General features: G+C 40.6%; 1 protein-coding gene across 2 annotated transcripts in view; it reads right to left on the bottom strand.

Moving 5' to 3' along the window:
* MAGI2 (membrane associated guanylate kinase, WW and PDZ domain containing 2) overlaps positions 1 to 16,382 on the bottom strand; it is a gene marked incomplete at its 3' end in the record, with an annotated part of 1,305,599 nt that overhangs the window by 392,179 nt on the left and 897,038 nt on the right. The gene's annotated exons all lie outside the window — the stretch shown is intronic.

Genomic DNA, 16,382 nt, shown 5'->3' with positions numbered 1-16,382 from the left:
AAGAAATTAAAGATGATACAAATAGATGGAGAGATATACCATGTTCCTGTATTGGAAGAATCAACATTGTGAAAATGACTATACTGCCCAAAGCAAGCTACAGATTCAGTGCAATCCCTATCAAACTACCACTGGCATTTTTCACAGAACTAGAACAAAAAAATTCACAATCTGTATGGAAACACAAAAGACCCCGAATAGCCAAAGCAATCTTGAGAAAGAAAAACGGAGCTGGAGGAATCAGGCTCCTGGACTTCAGACTATACTACAAAGCTATAGTAATCAAGACAGTATGGTACTGGCACAAAAACAGAAATATAGATCAATGGAACAGGATAGAAAGCCCTGAGGTAAACCCACACACATGTGGTCACCTTATTTTTGATAAGGGAGGCAGGAATATACAATGGAGAAAAGACAGCCTCTTCAATAAGTGGTGCTGGGAAAACTGCACAGCTACATGTAAAAGAATGAGATTAGAACACTCCCTAACACCATACACAAAAATAAACTCAAAATGGATTAAAGACTAAATGTAAGGCCAAACACTATAAACCTCTTAGAGGAAAACATAGGCAGAACACCATGACATAAATCACAGCAAGATCCTTTTTGACCCACCTCCCAGAGGAATGGAAATAAAAACAAAAATAAAGAAATGGAACCTAATGAAACCTAAAAAGCTTTTGCACAGCAAAGGAAACCATAAGCAAGACAAAAAGATAACCCTCAGAATGGGAGAAAACATTTGCAAATGAAGCAACTGACAAAGAATTAATCTCCAAAATATACAAGCAGCTCATGCAGCTTAATATCAAAAAAAACAAAGAACCCAATCCAAAACTGGGCAGAAGACCTAAATAGACATTTCTCCAAAGAAGATATACAGAGTGCCAACAAACACATGAAAGGATGCTCAACATCACTAATCATTAGAGAAATGCAAATCAAAACTATAATGAGGTTATAATCTCACACCAGTCAGAATGGCCATCATCAAAAAATCTACAAACAGGGCTTCCCTGGTGGCACAGTGGTTGAGAGTCTGCCTGCCGATGCAAGGGACACGGGTTCATGCCCCGGTCTGGCATGATCCCACAGGCCACGGACTGGCTAGGCCTGTGAGCCATGGCCGCTGAGCCTGCACGTCTGGTGCCTGTGCTCCTCAACTGGAGAGGCCACAACAGTGAGAGGCCCACGTACCACAAAAAAAAAAAAAAAAAAAAAAAAAAAAAAAAATCTACAAACAATAAATGCTGGAGAGGGTGTGGAGAAAAGGGAACCCCCTTGCACTGTTGGTGGGAATGTACATTGATACAGCCACTATGGAGAACAGTATGGAGGTTCCTTAAAAAACTAAAAATAGAACTACCATATGACCCAGCAGTCCCACTACTGGGCATATACCCTGAGAAAACCAGAATTCAAAAAGAGTCATGTACCACTATGTTCACTGCAGCTCTATTTAGGACATCGAAGCAACCTAAGTGTCCATCGACAGATGAATGGATAAAGAAGATGTCTCACATATATACAATGGAATATTACTCAGCCATAAAAAGAAATGAAATTGAGTTATTTGTAGTGAGGTGGATGGACCTAGAGTCTGCCATACAGAATGAAGTAAGTCAGAAAAAGAAAAACAAATACCGTATGCTAACACATGTATATGGAATCTAAAAAAAAAAAAAAAAAAGGTTTTGACGAACTTACGGGCAAGACAGGAATAAAGACGCAGACATAGAAAATGGACTTGAGGCCACAGGGAGGGGGAAGGGTAAGCCTGGACAAAATGAGAGAGTGGAATGGACATATATACACTACCAAATGTAAAATAGATAGCTAGTGGGCAGCAGCTGCATAGCACAGGGAGATCAGCTCAGTGCTTTGTGACCACCTAGAGGAGTGGGATACAGAGGGTGGGAGGGAGACGCAAGAGGGAGGGGATATTAGGATATATGTATACGTATAGCTAATTCACTGTTATACAGCAGAAACTAACACACCATTGTAAAGCAATTATACTCCAATAAAGATGTTAAAAAAGAAAAATTACGAGAGGGTAGATCTCATGTTACGTGTTCTTATCACAATTGAAAAAATGCTGGCAATATAGTTTATGTTTTATATAATATATGTATTTCCACAAAAAAGGCAGAATATAATATTAAACTTGTTATGTGCAAGTGCTTTTTGTGACATGAATCTCAGCATAATTTATTTTTTCACTTATCACTTGACTTCATTATTTTCTCACTCCTTAGGATAATTTTCAATATCTTATTTCTAGAAGGTGAATGTAATATATAAAGACATGAAAACAATGCACTCGTGTCTGATGTGCATTTTTTTTAGTTACGTGTATGAGAACTAATATGAAGAGAAATGGATTTTTCCAAATTCATACAGCTTTGAAGGGTAGAAATAAGATGAAAACCAACGTCAGTTTTTATACTAAATTCTGCATCCTTGATGGGGCCGGGTAATTACTTAGGTCAAATTTATTATTAAAAAAATATAGTCTTGCACAAAAGAGAGTCCTGCTTCTAAGAGTACTATTTCATCTATTACTACTCAATCATATGATTCTTCTACTTCCTTTTCTCCCAAAGAATCATTAACCCTTTGTCATCAGGCTTCCTTTCTGTCAATTCTAAGAGCTGATCATGTAAATCGGCTCAAGAAAGATTTTTTTAAATTACTTTTTCATCTATTGCTATTATTCATTAAATGAAGCTGAAAACATTTTTTGTTTGTTTGTTTTAAATTAGGATGGAATGTTAGAAAAATTTCAGTCCAAATTAAAAGTTATAAAATGAACGCACACAGAAAATGTTTGGGCTTGAAGTCACAGAATTTACACATGGTAGAGCTGGGGTGACGGGAGGAGGAGAATCTGCACACTAACTGTGGCTGCTTTCCTCAGGACCGATCTGCTCATATGCAGGCTGAGACTCGGGAAGGCCTAACAGAGATCACCTGCTACTAGATAAGAGCTCAATGGTGATTCCAGAGGTTGTGTAGTGCTAGAGGGCTTTGTAGCTCTAACTCAGAGTGGAGAGACTGTCTCTCCTTAGGCCCATTTGCTGGACAAAGACTCAGCAACACTGAGGTCACTGCCTCAGACTGCCAGGCTCCTATAGCCCTTCACCAAGTGCTAAGTGATTCAAGCTTCAGAGATATAGTAGCCCCATTCAGCCTTGGTACCACTGTATCTCTGCGATTGAGGCAGGAGATAGATGGGTCCCCCAGGGTAAGCAGCTGGAGTTAGTTCCCTGTGGACCGATATTCCAAGATGAAAATAGCAGGACAACCAAGAGAGGAGGCTGGGCCCTGCCCAGATAAGAGACCACATATTTCTCATACTTGAAGTCAAGGAGACCTTCCCAACTAGAAAACTCCTTGGAGGTCAAAAGGGAGGTGATGTCAAGGATACCCATAGGCCTCTTTGCTGGACTCCATGTTAGCTTAGAGATGCACAGGCACACATGGGAGGACCCTGAGATATACCAAATACGGACTCAGAACCAGGCAAATCAAAATAATTGGCCAAAGGAAACCCGGATGAAATGCCCCATATAAGGATTTAAACTACCATGAGGGCGCGACTCTCTCTCTCTGAGCCTGCCTGTGTGTCTATCCACACATACACTTTTTCCTCCTAATAGACACTTTACTTGCTTCACTACTTTCTGTCTCTATGTGGAAATTCATTTCTACACAGCTGACGGGCCAGGGCCTTGTCACTGGCCACTGGTACCTAGTGGTCTAGTGGCTGGGATTCAGCGCTCTCACTGCCGTGACCCGACCTCAGTCTCTGGCCAGGAACCAAAACCCTGCTTCAAGGTACTGCAGGCTGAGGCCATCCGAGATCCGGATGGGGTAATATACACATATACACACATTCCCCATACAGTATAATGGCAGATATAATGCTTGTACTACTAACAAAAAGTTAAATCTCTTAGAAGAAGTGGGTAAAGTACAAAAGTATTGTAGCACTTTAGAGCACCGGTGTAAATATGAAATATGTCAAAAATGCATTCCAGATAAAAGTCATGAACTTTATTATGTTTTAAACTCATAGTCAAATCTGATTTATAATTTGTTTTCTGTAATGAGTGTCAAGGTAGTAGGTCATTCTGTTCTGAAATACAAATTGGGAAAAGGTACTTCAAAAACACAGGCAGCTGCAAAACTGTTCATAAGTAATCACAATATGTTTTTATACCTGACCCAAACATCATCAGAACATTCCTCCATTCCCACACCCTCTTCATGGTTTTTCTGGTCCTGGTTTGGTGCTGTACCTGACAATTTTTTTTCTTTTGTTTTTCTCATCTGCACTTTCAGGCAATGCCAAGCATTTGTGAGATGGCAATCTGGGGTTAAGAGGCTGGGAGGGCTTAGTGGTAGGGGTTTCAGTGGGGGGAGGTAGTTTCTCTACTGGAAACGCCAGTAGAAAAGTGGATTTCCCCCCCACCCCCACCCCGGGAGAAGCTGATGGATAGACAAGGGATTAAGCCTACAGCCTTGGCTTCATTAGCACTACACAATAAAAACCAAAAAAGAATAAATATGTATCTTTTGTTCTCAAACTAGTGCTATTTTCTTAGTAATTTAGATGTCATTTATTCAAGACATTCTATCAAAAAGGCAAAAAAAGACAGCACTCTTCCTTTTGTTAATAATAATGATAATAATTATATCAGTAACATAACAGGAAAATATAGTCATATTTAATAAGTGACTAAAACTTATATAGTACTTGTTATGTGCCAATGCTTCTGTGTTTTACACACACTTACTCATTTTATCCACATGAGAATCCAAAGATATAAGTATTATATAAATATTCCCATTTTTGTAGAAATAAGGGAGTTTAAAGAAATTAAGGGATCACAAGTTTAAGTAACTTGCTCAAGATCACATGGCTAGTAGCAAATGGAGTTGAGATCTGAATCAGGCATTTTGGATCCAGAATCTTCCTAACCACTAGGTTTCACTGCCTCTCTTAAGGCATGATCTAGAGCGGCAGTTCCCAAACTCTAGTGTGAGTGCACAGCATCTAGTGATCTTATTGAAATACACATTCTGATTCAGAGAACCTGAAGTGAGTCCTGAGATTATGCATTTTGAACAAGTTCCCAGGTGATTCTGGTCTTTGAGCCATACTTTGTGTAAAATTATAATGTTCAAGCTATATTATTATCCAGGAAAAGCATTTTTTTTGAGGGGGCCAGAAGGGGGTAGGACTGATGACAGAGAAGAAATACATAGAAAGTAAAAACACACACATAATTGTGCATATAGACTCCTCAGCTAAAATGTTCAACAGATGGTAGATTTCATTTTGAAATGGGCTAAATATGTAAATAATAAAATTACCTTGATAATTAGTGCAGTACTAATTTGAAAAGTTAAATAGTATTCCCAGAAGCGTATAACAATTAGAGAAAAACACCCCTCCATTTCTGAATATATTTAGCTTTTAGATTTTAACTATTTCTTCTGAAGGTGAAACTCAGAAGTTCCTTACCTTCTTTCATATTATGATGAAGTAATAAAATTCAGTATCCCTTACACAGATATAGGGGAGAAATTCACAAATAAGGCTGGCAATGGAGAAAAAGGAAACTTTCCAACTTTCTGAAACACTTTTGAAGAGGGAAGCCTAAGGACAGGCAGAGCTGTGTCCCCCAAAGTGGTACAGTTGATCTATTTCCTGAGATTCTCCCCAGCGGACCACCAGTCCTTCAAGTCTTGAAATGTTTTAGGTCTTATAACTCTTTAGTAAAACACAAAGACATGTGGTATGCTTGGTGGGGAGGAAGAAATATTTCTCTACCCTTCTAGGATCTTCTGGTTGGTCTAATAATTAAATTGACATGAGACAGGTTAACAGGAGAAAATCATACAGAAGTCTGAGAACATACATACATGGGAGAGACCCAGGAAAACTGAGTAACTCTCCAAAATGGCTGAAGCTCTCACCTTAAATGCCTCAGCTAAAGATAAAAGGGGATGTTGAGGGTGGAGAGAGTCAGCTGGGAAGTTGCCAGGAAAAGCACAGTAAACAAGGGTGATTGTGATGCAGATTCAAGTCATTGCTTTCTCCATTGAAAAGAGTTTCTACATTTGGTCATCTTCCTTGTCCAGGTACAGAGAGGGAGAAATCCTTACAAATGAAGAGTTGCCGTAAATGTTTCTTACAAAAGGGTAACTCCTACTTAGTTTTCAGAATTTTTCCCATGTCTGCTGTTTCTTAGAAAATATCCACCTTAAAATAATGAATATCCCAAAGAGAAATATTTTGGGGTGGCAAATTCTCCCCTACATGATAAATGGCTATGTGTTCATATTTGACACCTCAAAAGGGATAACTTTTCAACCAAGATTGCTAGTATGAAGCAAAATACTTGCCACTTTGTGGCAAGACAAGAAAAATTTAAACATAAAAATCTTTCTCTGCCCTTTAGCCTTCTCTCTCCCCCATAGTGTGCACTGTCTATTTGCAATATCCATCAGCCAAACCTCCCGCACCAGCAGAAATACCTGATTAACCATGAAGAGCAACAATCTCCTAACATCGAGACAATACCTTAAAAGGTCACATTCTTTCTTGATCTTGTAAGGGGCCAGAGACTCTTAGATCTGGATTGAGGAAACTGTAAATATTACATCATTTAATGTACAGCCCTCTGGCTCAAAAAATTTATATAACTGTGCCTTGACTTATAATGGGTGGGAGCTTTTGGAGATGCTATTCCCAGGTTATAATTCTCAGTTTGGCTTGAATAAAATTTTCCATTTCTTTCTTGGATCAACTTTTCATCGATGCTAATGACTAAGTTCTCCCAAGTTCATCAGGAGGGGTTCCTAGGGAAAGAGAAAGGCAGAAATCCCAGAGAGAAGGCTCCACCAAGTTCAAAGTGCCCAACTCACAATTTTGCCTAGGTTTGCTCTGGTATATAGATTCACAGCTTCTCTGTGAGAATTTCCTCTTTGGAATCAGTGAGGTATGCATTTTTTTAAAAGCAAAAGAAAACACCTATTAGGTTTATGAATACCTTTATTACACTCCCTGCTGATTCAATGAACTTTTGATTAGCCTCTATGATTACTAACTTTATTTAGGGGAATGTGTGCATGAGTGGTTCGGTGATTATTTGAGACACTTGCAAATAAGAGGACTTTCAAAAGCTGACTGAAGGTGTGAAGACAGATCAGAGTTTGCCTGTTTTCTTTTGACTTTCTCTAGATGCTAATAACTGCTAATTAGAGAGAGCAAGGAAAGCAGTGGGTGGTAGCTCACTTTTAGAATTCAATCTGATTATAATATGTAAGCTGACTGTTCCCTTTCAAAGGCTAAATGAAAGCAGTTCTATTTATCAGGTATTTTATTGGCTTTGCAAATCATATTAACAGTTTTACATGTAGGTGTTTAATCAAAAGGTTTTTTTCCAAGTTATTGATGCAACTGGTCAGTCAAAGCAAGAAGAAACAATCTTGGAAGTGAAAGAATGGCAGGTGGTAGATGACAAAGGATGTCTCAGAAGCTATGGCAAGTACAGATCCCATGATTCTCACAGCTTGCATTTTATTTTGTAGGGGAGCAGAATTGGCCACCCCAGAAGATACTGTTGCCCATTTCCCAGAGTAGTGAGGAGATCCAAGGGATTTCGCAACTGGAAAACCTAGAGTTTGGGAGGAGAACTGAGCTCCACACAGGAGACACCGCTGAAGGAAGAAACAATTATCTAGACCAGGATAATCTGTGTTCTGCCCTTTGTCAAGCTGTGTGGCAGCACAAGTCCGTGTATGTGGCTCCCCTGTCTCTGCTACTTTTTTTTTTTTTGCTGTACGCGGGCCTCTCACTGATGTGGCCTCTCCCGTTGCGGAGCACAGGCTCCAGACGCGCAGGCTCAGTGGCCATGGCTCATGGGCCCAGCCGCTCCGTGGCATGTGGGATCTTCCCGGACCGAGACACGAACCTGTGTCCCCTGCATCAGCAGGCGGACTCTCAACCACTGTGCCACCAGGGAAGCCCTCTGCTACTTTTTATGAAGCTCTTGAGTGTCAAATCAACCCTCCACTTCCCCTACTCACAGTGATTCTATCTTGCGTGTAGTTGAAATCTGCTAAAAGTTTTCTGAATTCTTAAAAAAAAAAAAAAAGAATCAGAAAATCAGAATTATCCCAAATCTTTAGCATTTATATTCTTTATTTAAAGGAAAACAAGTGAAATGAAATTGATTTTCAAAAAGCGGGCAACTTATTTGCATTTCATGTGAAACAGCAGGTTTAAATATTAAATTAACTTATTAAAATTAATACCAATGCATTAAATTATCCTTAACTAACGCTTAGAAAATTTGGCTGAATCCAGTTAGATATTCTGAACATTAGTAGAAAAAATATTCCAGTATATAGGCTGTGCAAAAAATGTCAGGTAAAACTAGTATTTCCTTTTGCCAATAACAAGCCGGTGTCAGTATATTGGCTTTACAGTGCACGGGTGAGCGGACCCGAGTTTGGTTCGGTCACAACGCTTCACTTCAGCGCCTCCCTCTCTTTCCTGAGAGGTAGAATGTTTTTCTACTTTCTTGTGGGAAGGGAATGAAAGAGGATGAAAAGGGATGACTTTAGCCCACACCGTCTCATATATGATCCCTTCTCTGCACAGAAGGAGAGAGTGGATTTCAGAGTAAGGCAATGAATGGCTTATTCTAGCACAGTATCAAGAAAGACAATGGGATATAAAGGGGTAAAAACTTAAAATCTTGGAGATGTAGAAAAATTCGGGAAATGAACGAAAGGAAAGATATATCAACTCTTGAAGGAGGAGGAAGAAACAAACGTAGGGAAAGACAAGAGAACTGATCATTAAAGCAAAATGAAAATGTAAGGCTAACTGGCTGAAAACCCACTCTCTCCCCTACCACGGAGTTGCTGGCTGGCCATGACTGTTTTCACTAATTCCCTAGTGGTCCTCTGCTTCCTATCCCCCAGCTTGGACCTGCCTAAGACCTAAACCAAGCATTAAATGCCTCAAAAGTGTTGTTAGCATTTGGATTCTGGAGTCTGTCTTGGGATTTCATTCCAGCTCTGTTACTTTGCTATACCGTGTCATTTTGGATAATTTATCTAACCTTTCCATGCTTGTTTCCTGATCTATAAATGTGGTAATTAAAGCACTTAGCACCTAGGGATTGTTGTGAGAATTAAAATGAGATAATGTGTTAAGAGGGCTTAGCACAATGTCTGGTTTATAATAAGTGCTCAATAAATGCAAGCTAGTATTATTATGCTCTTCATTTAATACATACACTTTGAGAAGAGTTATTCCCCCACACCTTGAAATACGAGTAGCAAAGCTACTGGTCTGAAATTCAAGTTGTCAACCCCACTTTTAACTGCTCAGACGGACACTGCTTGCCTTCACAGAAGACCAAAGGAATTTCAGTTGTCCCTGCTTCTCACCAGTGGACAGCCTTCTGCCAGTTTCCCCAAGATTTCCTTTTAGTCACCTCCAGCTGAGCCTATCCTGGTACATTCTGTACTACTTTTAAAACTCTCTAAGCCAAGAAAACAAAACACACACAAGTGGGCTCACAAGCTAAGAAGTGAAAGCAGAAGCAGCAGGATCCCACATGCCTGCAGGCACTAAAGCTGTAAATGCCACCTAGTTGTAAAGTTGTGCCCGAGGTCACAGAGAACCCCAAGAAACGTTTCTGTTTCAGCCATAAAGCACCCAGTACTCGCACACATCCTCAGATACTTTAAGTGCATTTGCCTCTGTCAGCAGATTGAAAATCTGGGGCCCAGAAAACAAACAACTTCTTGCTAAAGGCAAAATAAATTTCTATTAGAAAGGGGACTTCCTCCTGGATCTCTCTGCTATTAAGGTGGCATTCTCTCTTGTTTAAAACCACATCCAACTTGGTAAGTCCTACGAACAGATGTAAACACTTTTCTCAAGAGTTTTGCACATTCTCAAAGTAGAGGACCAGGTGAAACGAGAAGCAGAGAGATGCCATTCTGGACAAGGTCCTTCGCATAAGCAGATGCCTGGAGATTTTTCAGGAAAAGATCCTGGGGCAAGCTCATCAGTCTTTTTTTTTTTTTTTTTTTTTTTTTTTGCGGTACGCGGGCCTCTCACTGCTGTGGCCTCTCCCGTTGCGGAGCACAGGCTCCGGACGCGCAGGCTCGCTCAGCGGCCATGGCTCACGGGCCCAGCCGCTCCGCGGCATGTGGGATCTTCCCGGACCGGGGCACGAACCCGCGTCCCCTGCATCGGCAGGCGGACTCTCAACCACTGCGCCACCAGGGAAGCCCTCATCAGTCTTTTTAATCCAAGAGGTTTCCTATTTTTAAAAAAGTATACAGGTAAAGAAACAGGCCCAGAATCATGTTTATATTTAAACAAAGGGTCGGACTGGTCAAGGGGCTCCATTTTCTTAATAAGCTTACTCAGGTTTGGAGACGAAGATCTTGCTTTAGAAATGAGTCCCTTTTGTAGGTTCCTGACAGTGAGACAATATCAACCCAATTAAACAATTCCTGAGAAAGCCAGGAGCGATGGAGTGAAAACCAGTGAGGTGGAAGCTACTGGTATCATTCCTGGCTGAAGCTGCCAAATCAGACACAGAAGACCCTGAAGATGGGACATTTTAATGAGGAGAAAGTCCTTGTGACCCACCTCGGTCTTCAACTTGCAATTCTGTAATACTTGGAATCATCACTAGCCAAGCTGGCTGAGAGGTTTATGAAGTTTGAAGAGTCTGAGGCTCCCTACATGCGAACTCAAAATAACTCAAAACAAATAATGAAAACAACAAAATCCAAAAAAGGTTCCTGCCTATCCCTTTTTAAACGTTGTCATCATTAGCTTTCACTATTTGATTTTTCCTGGTTGAGCCCATCTGGCAGCATAGTTGCTCTGTATATCACACTTCCCTGCGCACAGACCCTGTCTACATGCAATGCTTCTGCATAAGCCTGCTATGTTCCCCTGATAGATCGCACCTCATAGCTCCCAGCCACAACCCTGAGCTGGCCAGTCCTCAGAGCCATCCAGGCGCCCTTCAACAACCAAACCCAAACATCTGAGACACGCACGAGACCTATGCATTTAGACAGGTTCCTAGCAGGGGGATGGAGACGGCATTCAGTAACCTGCTATGCGTCGACATGCAAAGGTCCCAGCAGCTCTCTCCAGGGCTGCTCTATACCAAAGGCACGGAGTGAAACTACAGGATTACTCAAGAAAGGTGTTTGAGCAGGATCCTGGAGAACACAGAAAAACTCCCCATCATACTGAAAAGCACGTAACCTGCTCTTTATGGCGACAGGAGTGTCACTGTCGCCATAAAGTGAGAACATTCAGATGCTCCTGGTGTGTGGAGCAGCCCACAAAGCATCATGGCTGCCTTTCAGCAGCTTCTTAGTTGTCCGTTTCTGCAATGCCTCACTCAGAGGCAAGGCAGATGATAGCTTATCAAGGGCTCCTATGAATACACAGCACACCCCTTTCAATACACAAGGTATTTCTTTCTACTTCCTACAAATTGACCCGTAAAAGCATTCTGCAATTTGGAGAAGAAATCATGCAAAAAGAACTTGCATCTTGCTACAGTTTCTTCTCCCCGGGGCATAACAGAGTCGAAACAGAAAGTGATGGTACAGATCAGGGCAAAGGCTGTTTACCTGAAAAGACCCAGTTTGAAAATAACTTTTGGCTTCCACTCCCTTGCAGGGAATGTGCACTGGTATTTCATTCACCTTTTCACCCAGCCTCTGCACCCATGTCTTGACAGTGGATGGGAGTAATGGGTATATGACGTGACAATGCCAGCACAAGGGCAGTGGCACTGGAGTCAACTGCATCGGGCTAAACTGTATTACAAGCGGTGACTAGAGCACTAATACTACATTTAAAAGAGATAATGGCATGACATGCCCACTGAGTGTTCTCTTAGCATTTTGCATGGCCAAGTGACATATCATGGTCCACAGCATTTACTGTGAAGATAAAAAATAGGACAGTTGTGAAGGTTTATAATTTGATATATAGGTAGGAAAGAACTCACTAAATGTTAAGTCTTAGAGATGGTTATTTCAGCTTCCACCATCATTGACCTAATGAAAATTCCACTTAATTTCATCTAATGAAAATTCTTTCCCATAATTCATGAAAAGTTTCCGAATGTCAAATGAAGTAAAATGTCAAAAGTGATTTAGGAGCAATAAAAGGCAAGTTTTGTTACTGATGGCTGTTTATGTCACATGTAATGACACTTTGTTCTCTTGATCCTTGGTGGCACTAAACATATAATGCTATAAGGCACAAGGTAATTGGTGAGAATAAACAGATAACTACATAACACCTTTTGAGACTCTCTGACACATGTACTATATTCCTCTTTATTCTGATAAACCCTGCATAGTGGTCCTTTTCTGAAAGCATAAACTCATCATAAAAACGTAAGTTCATGTTATATGTAGAAAGACTCATGATCCTCTGATATCTATACCAAATTCTTCTTCATTCTGATAGACTCTGTACAGAGGTCCCTTTCTAAAAGCATAAACTAGTCACACACAAAAAAGTGAGTTCATGTTATAAGTTACAAAAAAAATCCATTTAGCTCCCTGGAAATAGGTCTTTTTTTTAGAATCTATAATACAAATTTACTTTTTTTTTTTTTTTTTTTGGTGACTAGCTTATACTTTAACACACTCTACATCATACCTCAAATCAGCCAAAAAAGCTTTACTATGTGCATACAGTATGAGTTTCTTGGTTAAGTAACGATGCCAGCCAGGACATTGTCACTAAATATTTTCACCAGAATATGGGCAGAAACTAGCCTCAACATCTAGCCTTTAAATGCTGCATTCCCTTTGACAGCATGCTGTTCTATGGCGGAGATGCTAGATTTGCAGCCAAAGTCATGAAAATCTACGGCTGTCCTCTCTCGGATTCTGTACTACCGCCCAACCTAGATTTGGTCTTTAATTTCTCGTTAAGGAACCAACAAGCCAACAAGCACCTGGTACTGTTTACTCTCTCACTGCACCTGTATCTCTGCTTTGCAAGGCATAGAAATGGATTATCTCCATGAAACATGAATTTCCAGAGCTGGAGTTTGCCCCACCATTCACAGGCACAGAGTACATCAAAAGCAGGAAATGGGGAAATGGCATCATTAGTGGACCGTTTAGGCTCTTCTCTTTTGCTTGCCTTTAAAATTAATCTCTTCCTGTTCACAACTCAGTGATGAAAACATCTTCCTTTGAAGATGAATTAACTGAAAAGTGCATTGAGAAGTTTAAGATTTATAAGAGAACCACCTTGAACCCTCGGGTCCTGGTAAACCTGAAGAATAGCTGCAGGCAGAAACTGTACATTCCTGGCTACCCAACTAACGTCAGAAATGGTTTCAGAGCCTGCCACTCCTAACTGCTATGTGCAATTGGACGCAGTATGACCATTAGCACTGAGCTAAAAACAACGTTCCGGAATTTTTCATTCCCTGGATGTGCCCTGATTGTTTTAAGTGCTGAAGCTTTAATGTTGCCTGAGTCAGGCATTATGTCAAGAATCTTTCACTGAGCACTCAGAGTCCTTAATTCTGAGGACGGTGGGAGCAGGAGGCTCTCTGCCTTCAAGGAGCTTAGAGTCAAGCTAGAAAGAGTCAGTGCATAGGGTAATGAGAATTAAGTGCCTAATGATGTAGTAATACATTTACGTGTGGTAGGATATGAAGTGGGACAAAATGCTTGCAAAAGCCTTAACAGGAGAAGTGGGGCAGGAGCTGGAGAGGCAGAGAGGACTGGAACCCTGAGGAGGGGCAGAGCAAGAGTGATGTCAAGAGGGTCCCTGAGCACATCACACATCACCAGTCAAGGGTTAGGTGCTCAGTAAACACTTGTTGAAGTGAACTAAAATGAAAGCAAACCTTATGGCTAACTTTTCATGTTTTGGGTTTTTTTTTTTTTTGCCTCTGAAACGTAATTCCAAATTCTGTCTACTTTAGAACTATGTTTCCCACTGACCATTAAGATATTTCCAATTGAATGGTTTGCATTCCCTGAAACTCCCTATGACCAGGATAAACACATCATCTTTCCTCCACAGCACCTTCTAAAGGTTTCCTCTTATTGTGTTTGACATTACTATTCTCTGATGAAATAATCTCTAGAACGGCTTTATCCAATAATGGGAGTCATCAGTCACATGTGGCTACTGAGAACTTGAACTGTGGCTAGTGCCACAAGTTAAAAGGAGAATATTTTGGATATATTGAGTTAAATAAATATTATTACTAAATTAACTTAACCTGTTTATTTTTACCCTTTTTTTTTACTAGAACACTTAAAATTACTTATATTGCTGCCCTGTAGTCTGATGGCCTGGATTCATATTCAGATAAAGTTAAGACATGTTGTAGAATTTCTTTCTTATTCATTCCCTTCTATGATTAATCAGTTAATCAATTCACTCATTCATTCATTCATTCATTCATTCGCTCATGGTAAGTGCTCTCATTTCCCCCATTTTACAAAGGAGAAAAGTGAAGCAAGCAGACATCACATGACTGGTGAGGTGTGTAGGATTTGAACGCAGGCAGTCTGACTCACCCAGCATGTTCTACTGCAGTAATTCAGAGGAAAAACCATGACGGTCAGGACTAAATGAGAGGTGGTAGGTTGGAAAAGAAAGGATGAATTGAAGAGATACCATGAAACGAAAACGAACACATCACAGTGACCAATTTGTTGTATGGCAGAAGGGCAATGGAGATAGAGGTGACTCCTAGATTCTTGGCCGGGAAGACGGTGTCACCAAACAAAACAGGAGACACATGGCAGAAGTATATTTAAGGGGGATGATGGATTTGACAGTCAAATTTAAGGTATCTGTGAGAAATCCAAGTAGAAATGTCCGTAGCGGGCAGAATGTATATAATAGATGTGGAATTCAAGGAAGATACTTAGATTGGACATATCAGCTCTTACTCATTAGCCCGTTCAACTCCCACCTCACCCTCCCAGCAGCCCTGGCCTTTTGGGAGCTTCGTGGTTGAACTAAACATAGTTCCTGACTTAAACATTCAAGACCCTGCACAGTTTGGTCCCAAGCTCTCTTTTAAGTTTTCTACTTCTGTTTCACACACACTTCGCTCCAACCAGATTGGATTACGTATATAACCTGGACATTAGTTGCAGTCTCTGCACACGTAAAGACAGAGACTTAAAGGGATCTGAACTATTATGCCACAAAGTATGGAATCGAAAGGTTTCCCTGAGATTTACAGAAATCTGCGAGGGTAGTGGGAGTAGAGAAGGGGGTAACGTTATCAGAATCACTTCAATTTTTAAATATTTTCAATTGCCGTAGATACAAATACAGCTCTATCAGACATTAACAGATGGTAATAGCGATCGTTCATGCACAGTTAGGGTTTTTGGTTACCTGTTTGCAACTAGAGGAGAGTCTATGATTAGTTTACAGCTCTACCTAACCTTCCTGCTAATGTGGTCTCTCTTTTATATTAGTTAACCAGTCACAGAATTCAGTCCTCTTCCTTAATTTCAAGGGAAAAAAAGAATCCCAACAGCAAACCCAAACCAAACCAAGATACCACAACCAAAAAAAAAAAAAAAAAAAACCCACCCGCACAAGCTGTTTGCTGGAACAAATGAAATACAGAAGTCTGGGTAGACGGGAGGACTTACACTGTAGAAATGAAGCCACATTCATGTTAGAGCGTCCTGTGACACAAAGTCCCTCAGTTTTAGCTTCATCCTCCTCTTCCCTCTTTTCCCTTTCCTTGCCTTCCTCTCGTCCTCTCAGTAGCAAGCCTCACACCTGCCACCCCCTAAGCAGAGTACTTCAGTTCTCTTCAGCCTCTACTTCACAGCCATTTCAGGGTCCCCTCTACATACCTCTGCCCGATAAGATCCTCAGCAAAAAGAAAGGGATCCTCCTTCCTTGGAAGACAAATATGACTGTGATCCTTGGTTACACAAACTCTTCTCAAAAGTCTTTGCTTCTCCTCTGTTTTTTTTTTTTTTAATTCCTAATGAATTCAAGGCCCAACTCCAGACAAGGAAGCAGGACTCCAGTTTACCTTCCCCATCTAAACACATTCTCTTCCCCTCACAGTTCTCATACTGCTACAGGCATCTTCACTCTTCTGTGTGGTAGAGTTGTGTGTACTTATTTTATACACTTCCTATGTGACTGCAATTTATTTGAGGATAGGTTCTATGTGGCATATACCAATCATCATGTTGGTACAAACTGGCTAAACTGACCTCCAAATCTGTACACAAAGAAAGAATTAATTAACAACCTGATCTACTCTTCTCTT

Source organism: Mesoplodon mirus, assembly GCF_964341445.2.
Source record: "Mesoplodon mirus genome assembly, chromosome: 9".
Lineage (NCBI taxonomy): Eukaryota > Metazoa > Chordata > Mammalia > Artiodactyla > Ziphiidae > Mesoplodon > Mesoplodon mirus.
The sequence above is the reverse complement of the archived record's forward strand: the minus strand, read 5'-3'. Positions and strand labels throughout refer to the sequence as shown.